Source organism: Eptatretus burgeri, chromosome 8, assembly GCF_056783735.1.
Source record: "Eptatretus burgeri isolate ZD-2024b chromosome 8, Ebu_testis_v1, whole genome shotgun sequence".
Lineage (NCBI taxonomy): Eukaryota > Metazoa > Chordata > Myxini > Myxiniformes > Myxinidae > Eptatretus > Eptatretus burgeri.
The window spans coordinates 32,705,831-32,730,037 of NC_140968.1; positions in this window are offsets into that span (position 1 = coordinate 32,705,831).

Below are 24,207 nucleotides of genomic sequence, written 5' to 3' on the forward strand. Positions count from 1 at the left end.
AGAAAGATCATGCCCGACCGTGCGACTTTTGACTGAATTTGAATTTGAAGAAATTTGAATGACTGAACTTCCTCAAGAGGATTGTTAATAAAGTAGATAGGGGTGTTTGCCAGATGGTCCTTTCAGAGAGAGACAGTGAGAGTGTGAGGTTTTGTTCTGGTTTAAAGACGTATTGTTTGACCAGCTTGTGATTTTGGCAAGGTCTGAAGAGAGGGAAGAGGCTGCAGTCTGCCTGTCTGAAGCCTGAAGAATGAGGGATGTCACAGCAGAGGGTGGAGTCATCAGCAAATAGATAAAGAGGATTTTCTCGAGAGTCAGACAGATCATTGATGATGATCAGCAATCAGACTGGGACCAGATCACTGCCCTTGGGGTACTCCACCATTGACAGGGAGAGCAGAAGAAAGGATTTCAATGAGAGCCACACTTTGGCTACGAAAGTAGAAAAAGTAAGTAAGCTATGTGTGGTGTTGGCCTTGGATGCCATAGGCAGAGAGTTTGGAGAGTAAGTCAGGATGCCAGACAGTATCAAAAGCACGAGAAATGTCCAGAGAGATGGCCTTGATCTCATGTCTGAAATTGATGGCCTCCATCCATTGTTGGGTGAGTAGAAGCAGCATATCCAAGGTGAAGTGACCTTGCCTGAAACCATATTGGTGGCCTGAGATGAAACTTGGAGAAAAGGAAGGATTTCATATCAACTGTGATGATGGATTCCATGACCTTGATGACGATAATTGCAGTTAAAGGGTTTTTGCACCTTTTTTGTAATGCAGTGATGTTGGCGGATTTCCAAGCAGATGGAATATGACCAAGCGCAAAAGATAGGGTGAAGAGGGTAGCGAGAGGATGTGAAAGAGGAGCAGAGCAAGATTTTAGGACGTGTGAACTGATGCCATCCGCTCCAGTAGCAGAATCATCATCGAGGGTTGAAAGAACCTTCTCCACCTTCTTAGTTGCAAAAGACATTCCAGGATCAGTTGGGTATGACTGGGAAAGATGGGTACTGTGCGTGAGGGGTTGGGGACACAAGATTTGGAAGCAAACACAGAATTGCTGCATTCAGCCTTCTCATGAGAGGAGTCGGCTGTGGTGCCATTTGACGTGAGAGAAGGTATGGAAGGGGAGCATACAACAGAAATATGTTAGCAAGGCACCACCAGGTTTTAGAGGAAGGGGACAAGTCTGAAAGTTAATTATTGAGGTTGGACATGTTTTCTGGCTCTCCTGATGCAATGAGATTGTCTTCGGTCAGATATGCTTTCCAGGAAGAGAAGGTAAGTTGTTGTTGTTTCAGAGTATTCAGTGTATAATGGGCAGGAAAAAGGGTAGGATAACTGAATACGAGATGGGAGAAATCTGTGCATAAAAGAGAGCAGGTTTCTGTGGAAGAATTCTCAGGCCAAGTTAACATCTGGGCAGTAAATATCGGAGACCAGTCCTGCCGAGAGATGGCTTATTGCAGTAACTGACAATTTGCTTGAGTGAAATGGCAGACTTGCTGGCATTGAGGCAGCTCCCTGAGAATATTGTCGTGTTCAGGACGATCAACACCGACCTGGACAGATAGCTGAACGGTTTTCACTTGGAGACGAACAGCCGAAATCCTTGGAGATTACGCCACGTGAAGGATGGAAGGCGGTGGAGTATGTCCCAGAACGGAGGCACACGGGTTTATACTCGAACCCACAACGAATAGACAAACACAAGCAAATTAAACAAATGATGGTTTAATAAACAAAAATCAAAGATTAAAAATGAAAATAAATCAAGAGTGAAAATGAAACGTGAGGTGAAACTAAATCCTAATTTGAGACGTCTCCACTCAGTCACAAACACAGACAAGGGGAAAGATAAAAATAAAAGAAATTCCTCCCATTATGACGGAACTTAGTTTGATGTCCAGAGAGGTCCTCTTGGAGCCTGGCGTCATCGAACCACGGAGCCACTGCGTGGAAAAACGCACCAAAATGGCGCCAAGTCACTCCTCATGGCCACGTACGTGAGATAATATGTGTGGAGGTCTTCAACGCTCGGGCCCACAAACTGCCGTACAGTTTCTTCTTATGATCGAGATTGCAATACCACTCCTCTCAGTACCAGGTCCGCTCCCACAAATGGCACCGCCTTCTTCCTCGAGCATAAACAGGAGACTGCCGAGTTATTGCTGAGAGACACGCTCCTCTGTTTCTCCTCCCAAAGCACACCACACAAACTTCATGACCCAGCCAAACAGTCAATGACTCGTGTCATATTTCAGCACATGAACACATTCGCATCAACACGAACATTGAGAATCTCACTTCTGCTGCTATTTCGTCATGCGAGAGGGACCAGAGCCTCACGCTTTGCTTCCAACCACCCTCTTGTCCCTTTGGTACCCCCCCCCACATCACCCTGGCCAATAATCAACCTCGGGGGAGGGGGGGCATGACCCGCCAGTACAAAGCTGGGGAGGTGGGGTTTTTGCCTGCTCGGAAATGTTCGGCTCTGTTGTTGTTGTTGTTGTTTTTTTGGCGGAAAAACATGGAACTTTTATTTCCGCCTTCGTAAATGCAAAACAACGTAGGAAAAGGTCACAGGGGACAATCACATACTGGGAGAGAAACGAGCCTTAAACCCTACCTAGTTAACACAGCACCACCACCCCACCACCACCCCCCCTTTCCTCCCCGGTGTGGTGACACGTAACAATCTTAAGCTCACAGTTTTCCCAACTTAATTTACATTGAAATGTCTCCTACTCGTCCACAGACCATGCTATGCTATACAATCCTACCATTACTATGAAATTCCTCCATCAACCCCACAAACATAATATCCAGCGAGATATGTACTGACACAAACACATGATCAGAAGAACAAATGGAGCAAAGGAAGAGCAGGAGACATTTGCAGGGGAGTTAGTCATCCACAAGTCCAGAAGGGAGGATTTACACTTTGGAGAAATCCGCTTGGGAAGGTTCACATATTGAGTCAGTCCCATGGAGTCACAGAAGTCCTTTACTGAAGTGCCATGGCTGGTGATAGAGGTACCAACACCCAGACGATTTGCATTGTGACAATAAAGAGGAGCAGAACGAGGGGGTAGTTGAGAGGGGCAGGACAAGCGGGGAAACAGAGAGCGGGCTGGATGAGGGGGAAGCCAAGAGGGGACAGGATTGAGCGGGTAGGTTGGGGGAAAAGCTTTTGGTGGTGGTGGGTATGGGGAAAGTGTGTCGAGATTGGTGTGAGGAGGAAGCTTAGAGAGGGGTTGGTGAGAGGCAATCTTCGAGAGGGTGGAGTGAAGAGGGATGCAGAAAGCGGAGGATTGGGGGGGGTATACAGTGTCGGGATGCTGAAGAGGGGTACGTGTATAAATAGTGGGGTTGTAAGAATGCGGGCTTGTAGGAGATACTGACACGGAGGAGTTTGACACTGTAAAATAATGTAATTGATTATATTATTGTGTGCAAACAACCTCTGCAATCTGGACTTCTCAATACACCCATATTAAACATTCTGAGACAAAATATCATGTGAAGGGGGGACAGAGTTGTTATTGACTGGAAAACGTCATGTTGTACAAGCCGGAGGATGGATGACAGACCAGGCCCTTCGGTTCGACGGGTTTCAAAATATGCCTTGTGAAGAATAAGAAGAAGAAAATAGTTTGTGATGAAGAACACGTGGCATGCTGATGCCAGAGAAATAAGGGAATAGAAGCATTTTAATATGTTTTCAAAAACTTTTAAAGGAAGAAGGAAGAAGCATTTCCTTCAATGAAGATATTGAGAAAACGATAGAGAAAAAGGAGAGATTTACAGGAAGTACAGGGAGAAGGCAGAATAACATTGTGTCTGAGTGAAAGGGTTTTCTGATTTTTGTTTTTCTCAGTGAGGGGGAATAGGTTGTCAGGTCAGGTCAGGTATGGGAGCATGCACCGGCGCAGCGCGTCGCTGCGTCCACTTTCCGCCGGTACTCCAGGGGCCTCCGTCTGGCCATCCCCCAGGCAGATGCCAGGCCCATCCCCATCTCCTTGAGATGATGGTCAACCTGCTGCAACCATGAGGCACCTGGTCGGCCCACTGGCCTCCTCCACTCACGAGGCTCCCTCGCTGAGAGAATCTGGTGAGCAGGATCAGCGTCAGGAAAACGAGCCACGTATTCATACAGCCGCAGCTGATGCTCACAGACTATGCAGGTAACAAATCTCATTTGAGTCTCTCTCAGCAATCGCTCGTTGGACACAAAGTTCAACCAGCGATAGCCAAGGATTCTCCGAAGAGACCTGGTACCAAAGGAATTAAGTCACCGTCTCAGATCCCTGGTTAGAGTCCAAGTCTCATTAGAAGCACAAAGGACCTAAATACTCGGACTTTCGTCCTCCCGCACAGGTACCGGCAGAGCCACACTCCATGATCCAGTGAATCCATGACTCCCCAGGCCCGACCCAGATGTCTGCTGACCTCTGGCTCACAACCAGCAGAGACATGAATATCACTGCCGAGGTAAGTGAATCTCTCCGTGACCTCAACATCCTCACCACAAACAGGTACAGACAATATAGCAGCATCCAAGATGTCATTCTTTCACGAGCCTTGACTTTCTATTTTAAAAGGAGGCAAGTCTGGTCGATCACCCTGTGATGATGACCATCCCTGCTCCAGTGCATGGTATTTTAACTACAACACCACACATACTCACAGAACTGAAAACGATTTCAGTTATAAACATGAAATAAAATGCAGTACTGCACTGTACTATATATCAAATACTGTAACACGTGATCGTAAGATAATGTGAGAATCTTACTGTAAATGGAGCAAACGTGGATGTCACCGAATCACCGAGACTCCAAAATAGATATTTAACAGTTCTTGGGCCGATATTGAGGTTCCAAACCCGGTTCTCCCTCTGGTTCCAATCCCAATACTGGCTTTGAAGGTCCACAGAATCAGAAAAAAATTAATTTTTTTTTTTTCATGTGATCATATTGATTTTTAAGTATAAATAAATAACTGAACATGGTTTTTCATTGTAATAACTTTTTGACGTGTTACAGTTTTAAACTGGAAGGGCAATCGGTGGAGCGCATACCTCTGCCACTCAATGCCTTATCCATAAGAACATATCCGGCCCAATACATTTTTCAAATATGCTATATATCAGTTAGTCGATCCGCAGATTGTTGTAAATGTCAGCCAAACCGAGCTCCTGTTAATGCAGATGTTATCGAGGATCAAGTAACTGTTTTACTACAGGCAAATCTTATGTGATTGTACAGAGAAGTACAACTTGCATTGTATTGTAAGTTTGGTTGATTGGATGCCAACCAAGCAGGAGGGAAGTGTGTAAGTCATTAATTTGCTGGCATATATGCCTTGTGTACCTGCCTGGTGTTGGCTTATTGGCAAGAGTGGTGAGCTTGGGATCTGAGGGTCTTGAGTTCAAATCCTACTTGTCAATTGAATTAATACCAGGTGGGGTTGACTCAGCCTGTCATCATTCTGAGGTTGGCAAAATGAGCATCAGCTTGCTGATTTCATGTGTTGGAGTGGTGACCTGTCCAGGATTGTGCCCAATAGCTCAGGAGACTGCTTCGGCAGCAGCAATGCTCTGCACAGAGTATGGACGGATGGATGCTATATATATATATATATATATATATATATATATATATATATATATATATATATATATATATATATATATATATATATATATATATATATATATATATATACATACATACCTTTGGTGGCTGAGGCAAAAAGCAAACCCGTTGGGAACTGCCCCTAAAATTTTCAGATAAACTGCGATGACGTCAGCGGGAGAAATATTATCAGCACGCAACGGATAATGGGCACACAACTCGCATCAGACTCATCAGAAAGTGAAGTTGACGAACAATTTTCTGATCAATAATTTCCAGATGACGACGACAGTCAAGATCATTATGTAGAAGATGATGTCAGACCGTACATGAATGAAACGGAGGTCGAGATGACGTCATGGAAAGGGTGTGGCCAATCAAGCGGATTTTTTTTTGGGGGGGGGCAAGGCCAATCAAGTGTAAAAGGGCACCAAATAACATTAAAATCTTCCTTTCAAGATATTTATTCAAGGAAAGAACAATGATTACGTGTTAAGTGAAGCCATATCTATTAATTAAACCAAAGACATGATTTTCTGATTCTGTGGACCTTCAAGTGGCCACCCAAGGCCAGCAGGTGAGCACGTACTTTGACCTCACTCCGGCCTGAGCTCCTGTAAACCGCTGCAGTTAGTGTATATCACGTCTTATACTTTATGATATCATTAATAGTCTCTGATAGAACAGTAAACGCTCATGCCAAATCAGCTTGCAGCACACAACGGCCCACTCTTTTCACAAGAATCTGGGATATATTTAAATCCCACATGTAAGAGCTGGCAGGCAGGACCGCCAGCTCAATTTCCTTACTACAATAGCAAACGAATTATGATTCAACGCTATGGCTGGGTTATTATATGGCATTCCACCTGGAACTAAATCCACATCTGAGTTACAGCAGTCCATACTATCAGTCTATTACATATCATAATACTGGATAGTACTTTTGTGTCTACCTTTTTTTTAGCACAAACTTAGACAACACCCTCAGATAGACGAAAATATCTGCACTCAAGGAAAGATGTCGAAATAAAAGAGCATCTGTTGTGACATTAATCTATGAAAATATTACACAATCCTGCATCGAAAACAGTGCGTCGTTGATGACGTAATGATCATTGTGCACGAGGAGGGGGCGCAGGTGCGCGTACCGTACCATGTTCACGGCTTAAACGCGTTTCCACGACCGAGCCAGGAATCGTTACCAGGATGCTTGGATACGGCGGCAAATCACTTTTCGCTCGCTATCGAGCACAGCAGGCACAGTCCTGGTTTAGCATCCTGTGGAGGGAGATCTCTTCCTCTTGATTGCGCTGTGTGTGCAACAGCGAACCGTGTACGATGGGAGCCAACGAGATGGCCTCGTGTTAAATTCAAAATGTAAGCCCAGGTGCACGCGTCAACATCACGCCGAGGGAGGTTTGCAGGTGACACTGACAGCTCAAGATCGAACACACTCACACACACACACACACACACACACACACACACACACACACACACACACACACACACACACACACACACACACACACACACACACACACACACACACATATTGTTATGGATTTCAGAATCAGGTCCGACGAATGCATACAAACATTTAGGTCCTCAGACAGTTATTTCCCTCAATGCATGTCCAGGACAGACCCATCCCCATGTCTGGTGGGATTTTAACTTTGATGCATTGAGAAGGGTAAAGAACAGATTCCCTTTCTTATGGGATGGCCTTTTTCTCTTTACGACACATTCATGCATGCGAGATAGCCGTTAGCCCAATGGAGGCTCGTCTACCTCCTTTCCATCAGGACATATTGGCTGGAAGGTGAACGATTTATTTATACCTTGGACTTGCAGGACATTTGATTAAACACACTCCGGGCTTTTCTGGAGCAGTTATTCTGACGGTCGAATATGGCTGTGGATCATTTACCTCACCCACCTATCTTTCATTGACGTTCGACACCCACCTCTTTCACCGACGAGGACGTCCACCTTTTTCCATCGACATTCGACACCCACCTCTTTCACCGACATTGATGTCCACCTTTTTCCATCGATGTTTGGCGTCCCGTTTGGCAGCTCTATGGATGCTAGCTGGCTATTGTTCATGTCGGGCTGAACGAGGAAGTAATGATTGTGAGGTTGACGGTTGGTCACGTGCAATGATGTACCAATCGGCAAGGTGGATTTGGCTAAAATCTGCTTCAGGCTCCGCCAAGACTGGTCATCTATAAAAAGGATGGGAGGACCGCTTTCCTGTCGGTTGGTGACAGTTACTGACAGCTGGTGACGGTTCCTTACAGCTCCGGACTGTTGGTGACAGTTCCTGACCGTTGCTGACAGCTCCTTACAGTTCCTGACTGTTGCTGATAGCTCCTTACGGTTACTGACCATTGCTGACAGCTCCTTATGGTTCCTGGCCGTTGCTGACAGCTCCTGAGAGTGGGTGACGCTTGGACCATTCCTGCTGGTTCTGCTCAGTGCCTGCTCTTGGCGTACCTGATTCTTGGCGTCCCTGTTCCTGGGGTGATGACGTGACATCGATTGGTGTTCGAGCCTGTTTGCGAGTGGGTGCACGGCGAGGCAGGGTGCTGGCAGCACACCAAGGCATGCTCACACATTTTGGGATATTTTATGGGACGCATAACGACTTCTACCTTGGTAAGCCGAGAGCAGATTTCTTTCTCCCTCCCCCGAATGATTTGCTAAGTACCCTTGTCGCGTAGTTAATTGTTATGTGAGGCATAGTGATAAGTATCTGCTCTTTGTCTATTTCTATAGATATCTGTTTAATTCTTCACTTGTTTGAGATTATTTTGATTGACTTGAATTCATGTATTTACACCACAAGTAAATAAAAAGTTATTCAGTTTATTAGTTTTTCTTGATAATAAAAAATTCCTTTTTGTTGTTTCAATCTATCCGTACTTGTCCATTCCTTCCATTGATCCAGCATGGTCCGAACCTTGATAGACGGGAGGTAATTCCCAAACTAAATGACCTGTCATAGTCGGCACGCACCAGCGGAAAACACTCGGCCACCCAACGTAAAATCTAATCAAGATAAGATTGGTGTATTGCCGAGGGCACGTTCCCTGGTCAGGAAGCCACATGACCTCCAGTTAAACGGCAAAATTAGACGGTGGACACTGGAACTTGTGGTTAACTTATTGGCGTTCGTGGCTGTAAAGCAACCTACCATACCACGAAGTTAATTGTGAGAGGTGGCCCCAGGTCCGGTTCTTCATAGGAGAAACAAGGAGTCACCCCCTCAAAATACACTCGGTACCCACGGCCGTAACTATATATATATATATATATATATCTTCTTCTTCTTCTTTCGGCTGCTCCCGTGAGGGGTCACCACAGCGGATCATCCGTATGATCCGCATAGTGATTTGGCACATGTTTTACGCCGGATGCCCTTCCTGACGCAACCCTGGTCGCCTCTTACGACACAGGGATAAGGTACACCTATTTTAACCGGGGTATTCACCGGCCCAGTACACTGGTACTCATTTCACCGACCTCGGAAGGATGACAGGCTGAGTCAACCCCCTGGTGTATTAATTCAGTGGCCCAACGGGGTTTGAACTCAGGACCTCTTGGATCCCAAGCCGCTGCCCTAACCACTGCGCCAACACCAGGCTCATATATATATATATATATATATATATATATATATATATATATATATATATATATATATATATATATATATATATATATATATATATATATATATATATATATATAGATATATATAGATATATATATATATATATATATATATAGATATATATATATATATATATATAGATATATATATAGATATATATATATATATATATATATATATATATATATATATATATATATATATATAGATATATATAGATATATATATATATATATATATAGATATATATAGATATATATATATATATAGATATATATATATATATATATATATATATATATATATATATATATATATATATATATATATATATATATATATATATATATATATATATATGTATATATTGTTACGCTGTGGAAATTCGCAATACACCATAAAGGTTCCTTAGATTAGCTATGCTGGTAAGTGAGTGTTCAGATAGCTTTCCCCACCGTTGTTTAGAGGGTATTATTCGTGTTCTCTGGACTGCGACCCTTTGAGAGAGTGTTTTTCTTTACCTATCATTATTTTGAACCTACACGCAAACAACAACCACCACTAAGTATGACGCAATGCCAAGCACGCAACAAACCTACACGCAAACAACAACCGCCACCAAGTACGTCACAACGCCAACCACGCTACAATTTCCCTCACAACAACCACCACCATCTTTGCCACAACCCCCGCTTCCGAAAGCCATCCCCCACGGTCCATGCTACGACAGTTTCCGCGTCGGGAACCGTCTGAGAACGCGGGCAGGATTGGCAGAACAAAAGCTCTTGCGGATTTTTTCCGCCTATTTTCCCCACACTTGGTGTGAAGGGAAGGGGGCAGGGCAACTCGCTACCGATTGGTGGATGCACGGCGTGAGGCGGTCGGAGTGAGGGAACGCCCCTTTTCGGGAGCTTCTCAAAGGGAGACAGAGCCGAAAACGGGGAGGAGCGAAGAGCGGAGCCCCCGCGCTATATAAGGCGGACCACACGCGGGCTCTCGCTCTCTTGGTGGTCGAGGTCGAGTTCTTTCTCTTGTGTACATTGGGTCGTGCTCCCTCTCCCTCCCTCTCATCTTGGCGCTGATTTCTTCCCCTGTCTCCCGGTGGTCCTGTTGAGCGACCTGTTGGCAAAGGCGCGGGCCAGTGGCGAGTCCGGGCGACGCATCGGGGACGCAGACGGGAGGCGCAGCTCTGCCGGCTGTGTGGTGCGAACCTGCGCGTCTGGCGAGGAGCGCTGGGGGGAGTTTACCGCCCATCGTCGCAAGGACTGGAGTCAGGCGTGGCCTCGTGAGCTGTTGTGGGGAGCAGATGTCGCGACCTGCCCACCGAGACACCTCGAGGGTGCAGGTAACCTGCACAGTCTCGTGGGCCTTTTCGGTCATCCACGGCCCATGACCATAAAGGTCTCCGGACCCTGTCTACCCCCTTGCCTGTGAGGAGGTCTTTCCATTTCTTTTGTTTTGTATGACTGCTGTGGCGCCGTGTCCCTGTAAGTAGAACCTGTGAAGTAACTGTGCTCTAAATACATGCTTGCTTATAGTCAGTCTTATTGCTTTTGTTTTCTATTTCTTGCCTGTACATTGCATAACTGCCTTGCTTGTGTTGTGTGTGTAATACATGCTTAGTGAATAAATGTCCTTGTGTGAAATGTACCCCATTCGTCGTGTCCTACTTCCCTTTTGAAAAGCCATCTTGCATCGTTGAATGAGTAGTGGGTTTTGAACGCCCGGTAAAGAGAATCGGATCCGTCAAGGTCGGCGATAACACCGCTCGGTTATAGCTTTAGAACGGAACGGACCGCTGAAGCGGTCCGTGTCCCAAGCCGACCTGCGGCACGGTGCAGCCCCTCGGTAGGTTACCCGCGTAGGTATTTAGGTATATCGACATATATTTAGGTATATTGATTCACCCTATTTCGCACGGGTAGAATGCGGACTGGGCTGTGGTGAGGTTAAACCCCCACCCGTGACTGGTTCCTAGCGATAGTTCCAGGAGGGTCATGATTGAATTGTCTGTCCGGTGGGCGATGCGGCTGCCATTAGAGGAACGTGGCCGATCGCACGCCGGCGGGCGCGAATTCATAACAATATATATGTATATATATATATATATATATATATATATATATATATATATATATATATATATATATATATATATATATATGTGTATACATGTATGCATGTAGGTGTGTATATATTGTTATGGATTTGCCACCCTCCCAGCGTGCGAACGACCGCTTTTAAACCGAATCGCGGCCGTACGCCCACCGGACGAACAATTCAGTTGCGACTTTCCGGAACAACGCCGGAAACCAGTCACGGGTGTACTCCAAGCGCACACCACGGCCGAGTCAACACCACCGAGCGGGGTGTTATCGCGAGACCTCGCTGGGCCCGATTCTTTTATCGGCTATTAAAAAGCCCGCTACCATTCCGAAATGTAATACGGCGGTTCAATGGGGAAAGAGGACACAACGAACGGGTTAACATTTAAACACACACATTTATTCATACACGTATGCAGTCACGTATGCAAAACACCAACATGCACGTATACAGAAAAGCAATGGAATTGGCGGGAAGGGACAAGACGCGAGCAAGACAAAGCACTACAACCGTCTATTGTTTATTATTCACAAGCACTTAACAACAGTTCTTCTTGCGGACATGGTGCCACAACATTCACACAAATAAAAGCAAGGAAAAGACCCCCTCAAAGACAAGGGGGTCAGACTGGACACGTAGGCCTTTATAACATGGAGCTTGGCAGACCAAAGGAGTTCCACGAGACCGTTGCAGGTTACCTCCACCATCGTGGTGCCTCGATGGGGAGACCCGTGACATCCCGCCCCCACGGCAGCTAGCATCGCTGCGGTTGAGCCCAGGCCTTGCCAAGCAGCTGGGTGATTCGGACCTCAGCCGGCAACGCACTGAGAGGAATGAACGGGACTTGATGCTCTTCCAAAGTTGATGCTCTTTGAAAGAACCCGTCCGTTCCTCAGCGATGCTCGGACTGTCCCGAAGCCCGATCACCTCAGACAGTTTGGCGCTGGCTGGCGAGCTCTCTCCGGCTCTCTCCACACGAACATGCAGGTCTGCATGCCACAGCATGTTTGGCCATGCTCTCAGCTCGCGTGTCCTCCGCTCACCTGGACTTCTCCCCCGACTGTGTTCTCCAGACTCGAGACTTCAGACTTCACCGACTGACTCCACCGACTCACGACTGCCAACTGGCACTCCATTTGGCCTTTTATAGGGCTCGAGAGACGAGATCTGACCTCCGCTCTTCGACTTTCGACCCCCACAGGCCCCTCCCCTTTCTCTCTTTTAATTCGAATTCCGAGGTGAAGCTTCCACAGAGCGGACGTGCGCGAAATCAACAAACTTGCGCAGAGAGTGGACATGCGCGAGATCACCAAACTTGCTCGGTGAGCAAACCCCCGCGTGTGCCTGCAGCGATGCCGTTCGATGCGGACTCGCCGCGGCTGGCGCACAGATGGCGTCGCTTCGGGGATGAAGGTGAGGCGATGTTATTCGGGTTGGTCTATTGGGGAAGATGCGGTTTAGGAAATGGTGGGGAGATGTCATTGTTATGAAGGCGGTGTGGAGAGGGTGGTTGGTGGTTGGCGTTGTGGTTGGTCCAAAATAACGATAGTAAAGAAAAACGGCTAACTCAGAGATCACAGCCCTGTCCACATGGATAATCCCCATTAAATAACGGTGGGGAAATCTTACTGAACACGGACTTGTCGGCATCACTGAACTAAGGACCTATATGGTGTTCTGCGAATTTCCACAGCCGTAACAATATGTATGCATGTATATATATATATATATATATATATATATATATATATATATATATATATATATATATATATATATATATGTATTTATGTGTGTGTGTGTGTGTATATATATATATATATATATATATATATATATATATATATATATATATATATATATATATATATATATATATATGTATATATATATATGTATATATTGTTACGGATTTCAGAATCCGGTCTGATGAATGCATCCACACATCCAGGTCCTCAGACAGTTATTTCCTTAAATGCATGTTTAGATTAGCCCCATCCCCATGTCTAATGGGATCTTAAATGTGATGTGTTGAGAAGGGTAAAGGAGAGATCCCCTCTCTTATGGGAAGCTTTTTTTTTCTTTACGGCAGAAACGTTCACACACATTTCTTTAACGAGCTCTGTAGCCCGCCCTCATTTTTCCTCAGCAACATTCTTTCGCGATCTCCGACGTCCGCATTTTTTGAGAGCGCACGGGTCATCATGGTAACCGTACCCCATTGGGGCAGGGTGAGCTTGGGGCAAACGGCACCCCGTGGAGACAGCCAGGGGATATAAAAACGAGTGAAAGAAAGCGTGAGGTACGTTCTGTGAGGAGAGACGTTCTGAGATATAAAAAGTGAGGAAAAAGCGAAAGAGGGACTTTCTGTGAGGAGCGATGTTCTGTGAGGAGAGACATTCTGTGAGGAGAGATGTTCTGAGATATAAAAAAGTGAGGAGAGGAAAAGCGAAAGGGGAGAGGAAAAAGCAAAGGGTGAGAGAAGCGACCAAGAAACGAGTGTCTGACCAGCGCCGACAAGACAATTCGCCCTTCTGAGTACTTCAGCAAGTGTGTGTGTGGTGCACGTGTGGGTGTGAGCAGTGCCGCCAACAAGTGAGGCACGGGTCGATCACCAACAACACCAGGGTCTAAACCCGCGACGGACGATCTCGGTGCCCTCCAGATGGTGGAGCAGATAACAAGATCAATCATTCAAATGATGATACAAGCATGAAACTTGGCAGGAATATTTATTTTATGTCACTTTATGAGAAAAAAGTTCCAGCCACTTGAAATTCCAACATGGCCGCCATTTTCCAACATGGCCACCAGATGACCACCCAAAATAAGAACAGATAACAATAACAATCGTTCAAAGAATAATACAAGCATGAAATTTGGCAGAAATATTTATATTAGGTCACTTTATGAGATACAACTGCGAGCCACTTAAAATTCAATATGGCGGCCATTTTCCAAGATGGCCGCCATGTTTTTCTGCCCTGCAATGTTCATTGTTCTGATTCGGTCTGACAAGAACAACTGCAGAGTGTTCTACTTCTATTCTTGTATTTAAAATTTACTTGCATTCGAAGCCTGTACAATAGTTGTCATTTGACTTATTTATTGTTACGTAAGTCCTAAAATTGATTTATTGGTTCATGAAATCGACCAATACACTCAAGAATCAGCTCGAGCAAGGACAAAAACCTATATATCGACATCAAGATGAAATAAATCCAACATCTCTGGCGATTTTTATGGTTTAAGGTCCCCTGACATGCAAAACTTTCTGGTTATTTATATATTAACTTCACCTTCCGAGTGAAGAAATCACCCATGTTTTTTGTTAATCAAAAATGGGATAACACTGAACAACAAATTTCAAAATTTTTTTTTTACTGGAGATGTGTAAAGTGATTAAGACTAATTTGGGTACGCTGATTTCAAAAATCATAACCGTTTTGCTGTATCACGTCAGGATTTTCAGGAACAGAAATATTCCCATTGCCTAGAAGTCAGGATTTCAATGAAATTTACATATGTCTTTAACATGTCTATTTCGTACAATTGTTGTTAACTTGTGTTATATTTCTTTCTTTCAGATAAAGATGAGTAGGCGTTCCTGTACCAATCATCCTGACAACTTCTGTTATGTCTGTGGTCGGTATACCAAAAAAGATCAACAGCGAAGTATATCTACAGCAGTGAAAATGAAGGCCGCCTACTTTCACTACTTCGGGTGTAAGGTGGGGGACCAAGAACAGAGCTGGGCACCACACATCTGCTGCACAAGCTGTCACACAACCTTGACTCAGTGGTTGGTGGGCAAGCGCGCGAGCATGCCATTTGCGGTGCCCATGATATGGCGTGAGCCGCAGAATCATCATGATGATTGTTATTTCTGCTGCACAAGCATCGCCGGCTTCAACAAGAAGAATAAAGGTCACATCAAGTACGCTGACTGCGTCTCTGCTCGTAAACCTGTGCCTCATGATGACGAGAACCCCGTTCCAACACCTCCAGGTGATCAGAACATAGCTGTAAGCAGTGGTGAAGAGGATGGTGATGATGAACCTTTTGAACCCGACACTCAAGAATCACACCTTCTGAACCAGGGAGACTTAAATGATCTTGTAAGAGATCTCTCGCTGTCAAAGGCGAAGGCAGAGCTGCTTGGATCAAGGCTGCAGCAGTGGAATCTACTTGAACCTAACACCAAGATATCCTTGTTCAGAGCACGTCACAGAGACATGGCTGAGTTCTTTGAGATGGAAGACACGATGACATTCTGCAGTAACATCAACGGTCTGTTGAAAGAACTTGGGTGTGATCACGATCCTGCAGACTGGCGCCTCTTCATCGACTCGGGGAAGAACAGCTTGAAGGCTGTTTTGCTCCACAATGGCAACGAGAAACCATCAGTCCCACTGGCTCATGCGTTCGGCATGACAGACCTATGAGACTATGCGGCAGCTGCTTGATTCCATCAAGTACAATGACTTCAACTGGCACATCTGCGGAGACTTGAAAGTGGTGGCGCTGTTGTTAGGGCTGCAGTCAGGCTACACGAAATACATGTGCTTCCTTTGTCTCTGGGATAGCAGAGACGACAAGAATCACTGGACGAAGAAAGATTGGGAAGAGCGAAAAGAGCATGTACCTGGTCGACACAACGTGAAGCATGTCGCCCTTGTCGACCCAGCCAAGGTTTTCCTTCCACCACTCCACATAAAGCTCGGCTTGATGAAAAGTTTTGTACGGGCAATGGATCTGAATGGGCGTGGGTTTTTATACCTCAAGGAAAAGTTTGGCAACACCTTGTCGGAGGCCAAGATCAAGGCTGGTGTCTTTGTTGGACCGCAAATCCGACAGATTATGAAGGACGAAACTTTTCCGACAACTCTAAACCCCAAAGAGCTGGCAGCGTGGAGGAGCTTCAAAGCTGTGACAGACAACTTCTTGGGGAACGAGCGTGCGGACAACTATGAAGAAATAGTGCAGCAGCTGCTGGAGTCCTTCAGGAAACTTGGCTCCAGGATGTCCCTGAAAATCCATTTCCTACACCAGCACCTGAACTTCTTCCCTGACAACTTGGGAGCAGTCTCGGACGAGCACGGCGAGCGATTCCACCAAGAGATTTCACTCATGGAGACGCGTTACCAAGGGCGGCACAACCCGAACATGATGGGCGATTTCTGCTGGTTCCTGCATCGTGAAACTGTCACAGAGCAGCACAAACGCAAAGCCAAATGCCTAAAGCATTTTTAATTACATTCTAGTGGAGTTTTTCTGTAATTTCTATAATTTTGAAGCATTCATGATGAAATAAATGAATAAATGAATTTTTGTAAATTTCATTGAAATCCTGACTTCTAGGCAATGGGAATATTTCTGTTCCTGAAAATTCTGACGTGATACAGCAAAACGGTTATGATTTTTGAAATCAGCGTACCCAAATTAGTCTAAATCACTTTACACATCTCCAGTAAAAAATTTTTGTTGTTCAGTGTAATTAGAGCAATATTCCGATCATTTATTCTGCTTTTCACAACTTGCTATGCCCCGCCCCTAAAAAAAAGTTGAATTCAGCGAATCGCAGCATTGATGTCACATACAGAAACTCGCACAGAGTGGATCGACTCGAGATCTCTAGAGTCTAGTTCTAGACTAGTCCGATAAATCCGTCGTCCATCCGACTAGTCCGATAAATCTGTCGTCCGTCCAACTTGGCCGATAAATCTGACGTGCTGTAGCTTTTATTTATTATTCTCTTTTTTTCATTGTTTTCTACTGGCGCTACATGACGACAGTAGGAATAAAATAAATAAAAATGCAACAGAACGTCAGACTTATCAGACTACTCGAGACAATTGTGTCACAAGGTGTGTTCTGCACACAAGTTTTCATCGTATCCGAAGAGCGAGATTGCTTAGTTTTATGCGCGGAGAGATACGGCCGATGACATGCGCTGGCCTTGTTTGTGATTAATTCGCTGCGGAGCAACATGTCTGCTGCGCTGCTCACGTCACCTCACTAAAATATTTCTGATATCGATCAGTATGCAAGTCGAATTTACATTATTGAATTACAAAGAGGATTTAGTCTAACTAGTTGTTATTTCCGAGTCTTTCTTCAATGTCCTCCCGATCATCATGAACTCCGGGAATTTCATCGCCATTTTTCTCTGCTTGTCCTGCTTCGGGCTCGAACTGGTAAAGCCGTACTTCATTTCCAGCTGCCTGAACTTCACCTCCCGTGACTACGTTATCCGACAATTGTCCATGTGATTCAGACCAAAATCCTTCATTTCTCTCACACTCACTGTCATTACCAGACAAGTGAAAGTCCATGCCATCCATTATTCAAAACCAAATGTTCGATTTTTTAAAAGCAGAAATGAACGAAGCGATTGAGTCGACCAATCAAATGTGGAAACACACAGCAAGCCAATAGAATCACGTCGACCACCAACCCGAGTAATTTACGTGCAGCCTTTGGCATCCTGTAGTTGATGTCATGTGGGTTATGCCCCTTTCATGAGAATTTTTAGAGGCATTCCCGAAGATGTTAGTTTTTTTAATATTACATTTTACAGAATGAGTATTGTGAAAAAAACATTGTCAGATCTGAAATCACGATGAAACACTCCTATAGGACATATATATATATATATATATATATATATATATATATATATATATATATATATATATATATATATATATATATATATATGAAATTTCAGTACTTTTGCATGTCAGGGGACCTTTAAAGTTGTTTTTTTTTCATACCCTGACGCCCATCTTGGAAAAAATGGCCGCCATGTTCAAAATCCACGTGGCTAGCACTTTTTTCTTGCAGAGTGACCCTGAAGGAACGTTCGTACCAAATTTCATGCTTGTATCACCATTTGAATGATTCTGCCAAAAAAATCACACTTATTTGCTCCACTAAGACCGACTGGCATTCAAGGCTGCCCCGCGAGAGGGTGCACGGCAAAGCTCGGTGCTGGCGACGGACGTGACATGCACGCACACATTTTCAGGAGGTTTTCACTTCATGGACGACTTTCTGGTGAGCGAGACGATTCTCCCCCTCCCCTCCCCCTGAATGATCTGTTGCGTACCCTTGTCTGCGTTTAGCTGTAAGCAAGTCAACCCCCAATAAGCATCTGTTCTTTGGCTCTTTCCTGGCATTTTGATTGATTTTGCTTTGAAATTCATTCTATATTTACCTCAGCAAATAAAAGGTTCTTTCCATTTATTAATTTTATTATTTATAAATTATTTGTCGATTTACATCCTGTCCGTGTTTGTCCTTTCCTTCTATTGGTCTAGCATTGTCCGAACCGAGATAGACTGGGAGGTAATTACCACAGATTTGACCAAAAAATTGTCGGCACACACCAGCGGTTAAAACGCTCGGCCGCCTAAATTAAAATCTAATCAGATAATATTTGTGCTTTGCCGAGGGCGCACTTCCTGCTCAGGGAAAAACGTGACCTCCAGTTAACGGAATAATTGGACGGCGGACACTGGAACTCGTGGTTGACTGGGTGGCATTCGTGGTTTTAAAACAACCCACCATACCATAACGTTAATTGTGAGCGGTGGCCCCAGGTCTGGCTCTATCAAGGACAACCGGGGATTAATCCCAGAGTGACAAGCTGGTGTCTCGGTACCCGTCACCGCAACAATATATATGTGTGTATGTATGTGTGTGTGTATATGTATATATATATATATATATGTATATGTATATATATATATATATATATATATATATATATATATATATATATATATATATATATATATATATATATATATATATATATATATATATATATATCTTCTTCTTTCAGCTGCTCCCGTTTGGGGTCGCCACAGCGGATCATCCGTATGATCCGAATAGTGATTTGGCACATGTTTTACGCCGATGCCCTTCCTGACGCAACCCTAGTCGCCTCTTACGACACAGGGATATGGTACACCTATTTTAACCGGGGTATACACCGGCCCAGTATACTGGTACTCATTTCGCCAACCTCGGAAGGATGACAGGCTGAGTCAACCCCCTGGTGTATTAATTCAGTGGCCCAACGGGGCTTGAACTCAGGACCTTTTGGATCCCAAGCCGCTGCCCGAACCACTGTGCCAACACCAGGCTTTTGTTTATATATATATATATATATATATATATATATATATATATATATATATATATATATATATATATATATATATATATATATATATATATATATATATATATATATATATATATACACAAAAGCCTGGTGTTGGCACAGTGGTAAGGGCAGTGGCTTGGGACCCAAGAGGTCCTGAGTTCAAGCCCCGTTGGGACACTGAATTAATATATGTATGTATATGTATGCATATATATATATATGTGTATATATATAATGTGTATATATATAAATATATATATATATATATATATATATAAATATATATAAACCAAGTCGAAAACACCAGGGGGTTGACTCAGCCTGCCATCCTTCCGAGGTCGGCGAAATGAGCACCAGTTGTACTGGGCCCGGTGTATGCCCCGGTTAGAATAGGTGTACCATATCCCTGTGTGTCGTAAGAGGCGACCAGGGTTGCGTCAGGAAGGGCATCCGGCGTAAAAACCTATGCCAAATCATTATGCGGACAACAAAACGAATTTCCACACCGGATCGGTCGAGGCCCGGGTTACCAACGACCGCCACCGATACCGGTGGTCAGCAGGGTACCAGTGGAAATTGTGCTACTGCTGGGCGAAGGAGGAGAAGGAGACGGGGAAGGCGAGTCCGGAGGCAGTGGGAGAGGGGGAAGGGTAGAAGTGTGGAGGTGAGAGTTGGAACTCTGAATGTTGGGACGATGACTGGCAAAGGGGGAGAGTTGGCTGATATGATGGAGAGAAGAAAGGTGGACATACTGTGTGTACAAGAGACCAAGTGGATGGGGAGTAAGGCGAGGAGCATTGGAGGTGGTTTCAAATTGTTCTACCATGGTGTGGATGGGAGGAGAAATGGTGTCGGGATAATCCTGAAGGAAGATCATGTCAAGAGGGTATTGGAGGTGAGGAGGGTGTCTGACCGAGTGATGAGTGTGAAGTTGGAAATTGAAGGGGTGATGATGAATGTCATCAGTGCATATGCCCCACATATGGGGTGCGAGATGGAATATAAAGAAGATTTCTGGAGTGAGTTAGATGAAGTGGTGGAGAGTGTATCCAAGGATGAAAGAGTGGTGATTGGAGCAGATTTCAATGGACATGTTGGGGAAGGGAATAAAGAGGATGAGGAGGTGATGGGGAGGTACGGTCTCAACAAGAGAAATGTGGAAGGGCAAATGGTGGTAGAGTTTGCAAAAAGAATGGAAATGGCAGTGGTAAACACGTATTTCAAGAAGAAGGAGGAACACAGGGTGACATACAAGAGTGGAGGAAAGTGCACACAGGTGGATTACATCTTAAGTAGGAGATGCAACCTGAAAGAGATTAGTGACTGTAAGGTTGTGGCAGGGGAGAGTGTAGCTCGACAGCATCGATTGGTGGTCTGTAGGATGACTTTAGAGGTGAGGTTGAGGAAGAGAGTGAGGGCTGAACCAAGGACCAGATGGTGGAAGCTGAAGGAGGAAGACTGTTGCGTGAAATTTAGGGAGGAGGTGAGACAGGCGTTGGATGGTGGTAAAGATGGGTGGGATGATTGGGCAACGACAGCAGAAGTTGTGAGGGAGATAGCTAGGAAGGTACTTGGTGTGACATCTGGACAGAGGAAGGAAGATAAGGAGACTTGGTGGTGGAATGAGGAAGTACAGGAAAGTATAAGGAAGAAGGGGTTGGCGAAAAAGAAGTGGGATAGTCAGAGAGATGAAGAAAGTCGGCAGGAGTACAAGGAGTGGCGTCGAAAAGCAAAGAGAGGTGGCAAAGGCCAAGGAAAAGGCATATGACTAGCTGTATGAGAAGTTGGATACAAAAGAAGGGGAAAAGGATTTATACCGATTGGCAAGACAGAGGGACCGAGCTGGGAAGGATGTGCTGCAGGTTAGGGTGATAAAGGACGCAAATGGGAATGTGCTGACGAGCGAGGAGAGTGTGTTGAGAAGGTGGATGGAGTACTTTGAGGAGCTGATGAATGAAGAAAATGAGAGAGAGAGAAGGTTGGAAGAGGTGGAGATAGTGAATCTGGAAGTGGGGTGGATCAGTAAGGATGAAGTGAGGACTGCTATGAAGAAGATGAAAAGTGGAAAGGCGGTTGGCCCAGATGGTATACCAGTGGAGGCATGGAAGTGCTTAGGAGAGATGGCAGTGGGGTTGTTAACCAGATTGTTTAATAAAGTCTTGGAAAGTGAGAGGATGCCGGAAGAGTGGAGATTAAGTGTGCTGGTTCCGATTTTCAAGAATAAGGGTGATGTGCAGAGCTGTGGAAATTACAGAGAGATAAAGTTGTTAAGCCACACCATGAAGTTGTGGGAAAGAGTAGTGGAAGCTCGGTTGAGAGGAGAGGTGATGATCTGTGAGCAGCAATATGGGTTTATGCCAGGAAAGAGCACCACTGATGCGATGTTTGCTTTGAGAATGTTGATGGAGAAGTATAGGGAAGGCCAGAAAGAGTTACATTGTGTGTTTTTGGATTTAGAGAAAGCTTATGATAGGGTGCCAAGAGAGGAGTTGTGGTATTGTATGAGGAAGTCGGGAGTGTTGGAGAAGTATGTGAGGATCGTGCAGGATATGTATGACGACAGTGTGACAGCGGTGAGGTGTGCGGTAGGAATGACGGACCGGTTTAAGCTTAAAGTGGGATTGCACCAAGGATCGACTCTGAGCCCTTTCCTGTTTGCAATGGTGATGGACAGGTTGACGGACGAGATCAGACTGGAGTCTCCATGGACCATGATGTTCGCGGATGACATCATGATCTGTAGGGAGAGTAGGGAGCAGGCTGAATCGAGCCTTGAGAGGTGGAGGTATGCACTGGAGAGAAGGGGAATGTTAGTCAGTAGGAGTAAACGGAGTACATGTGCGTAAATGAGAGGGAGGGTGGTGGTATGGTGCAGTTGCAAGGAGTTGAGGTGGGGAAGGTGGATTGGTTTAAATACTTGGGATCAATTGTCCAAAGTAATGGAGAGTGTGGGAGAGAAGTGAAAAAGAGAGTGCAGGCAGGATGGAGTGGGTGGAGAAGAGTTGCAGGAGTGATTTGTGACAGAAGGGTAGCTGCAAGAGTGAAGGGGAAAGTATACAAGACGGTAGTGAGACCAGCTATGTTGTATGGTTTGGAGGCGGTGGCGCTAACAAAAAGACAGGAAGCAGAGCTGGAGGTGGCAGAGTTAAAGATGCTGCGATTCTCGTTGGGAGTGACGAGGATGGATAGGATAAGAAATGAGTGTATTAGAGGGACAGCGCAGGTAGGACGGTTTGGAAACAAAGTGAGAGAGGCGAGATTGAGATGGTTTGGACATGTGCACAGGAGGGAAACGGAGTATATCGGGAGAAGGATGTTGAAGATGGAGCCGCCAGGCAGGAGGAGAAGAGGAAGGCCAAAGAAGAGGTTCATGGATGCGGTGAGGGCGGACATGCGGGTGGTTGGAGTGTCAATGGAAGATGTGGAGGATAGAGCGAAATGGAGACAGTTGGTCCGCTGTGGCGACCCCTAACGGGAGCAAGCCGAAAGAGGAAGAAGAAGATATATATATATATATATATATATAGATATGTATGTATATATATATATATATATATATATATATATATATAAACATATATAGATATGTATGTATATATATATATATTTTTATAAATATATATATATATATATATATATATATATATATGTATGTGTATATACGTATATCTGTATGCATGTATGTGTGTGTATGTATGTGTATATACGTATATCTGTATGCATGTATGTTGTGTGTGTGTGTATATATAATATATATATATATATATATATATATATATATATATATATATATATATATATATATATATATATATATATATATATATATGTACTCTTCCAGTCAATTGTTTTAGAACACCCACATTTTTCTAGATTTTACTGAAATTTAAGCAGTTTAATGTTTCATTGCACTCTGAAATTAAAGCATAGAACAAATAAACAATTGCAGATAAGGAAGAAATCATGGAATCGTTTTGTTGAACAAAACTTATCTAAATTTTTGACTCATCAAAGTAGCCACCTTTTGCAGATATAACAGCCGAAAATACTTATGGCATTCTTTCTACAATGGAAATCAAATACTGTTCAGAGGGTTATTCCCAACACTGTTGGAGAAGTTCCCACAAATATTTTGCACTTGTAGGTTGTTTTGCTTTAACCCTTCTGTCCAGTTCATCCCAAACCAGCTCGATGGAGTATAAGTAAGGAGACTGTGCTGGCAATTCCATGATTTGAAGCCTACTGCCTTGTTATTTTCTTTGAAGGTTGTTCTGACATAGCCTGAAGGTATATTTTGGGTTGTTGTCTTGCTGTAGGATAAACCACTGACCAACTAAACATAGACCAGAGGATATTGCATGGTGCTGCAAAATGCTGTGGTGGCCCTTTTGGTTCAGGGTGCCAGTCACTCTGTGCAAGTCGTCAACTCTGGATCCAGCAAAAGACCCCCAGATCATCACGCTTCCTCCTCCGTGTTTGACAGTTGGTGTCATACACTGAGGAACCATCCTTTCGCCTACTCGACGGCGTACAAAAATCCTGCATGATGAACCAAAGATTTCAAATTTTGATTCATCGGTCCATTAGACCTTCTTCCAGTTTTCAGTA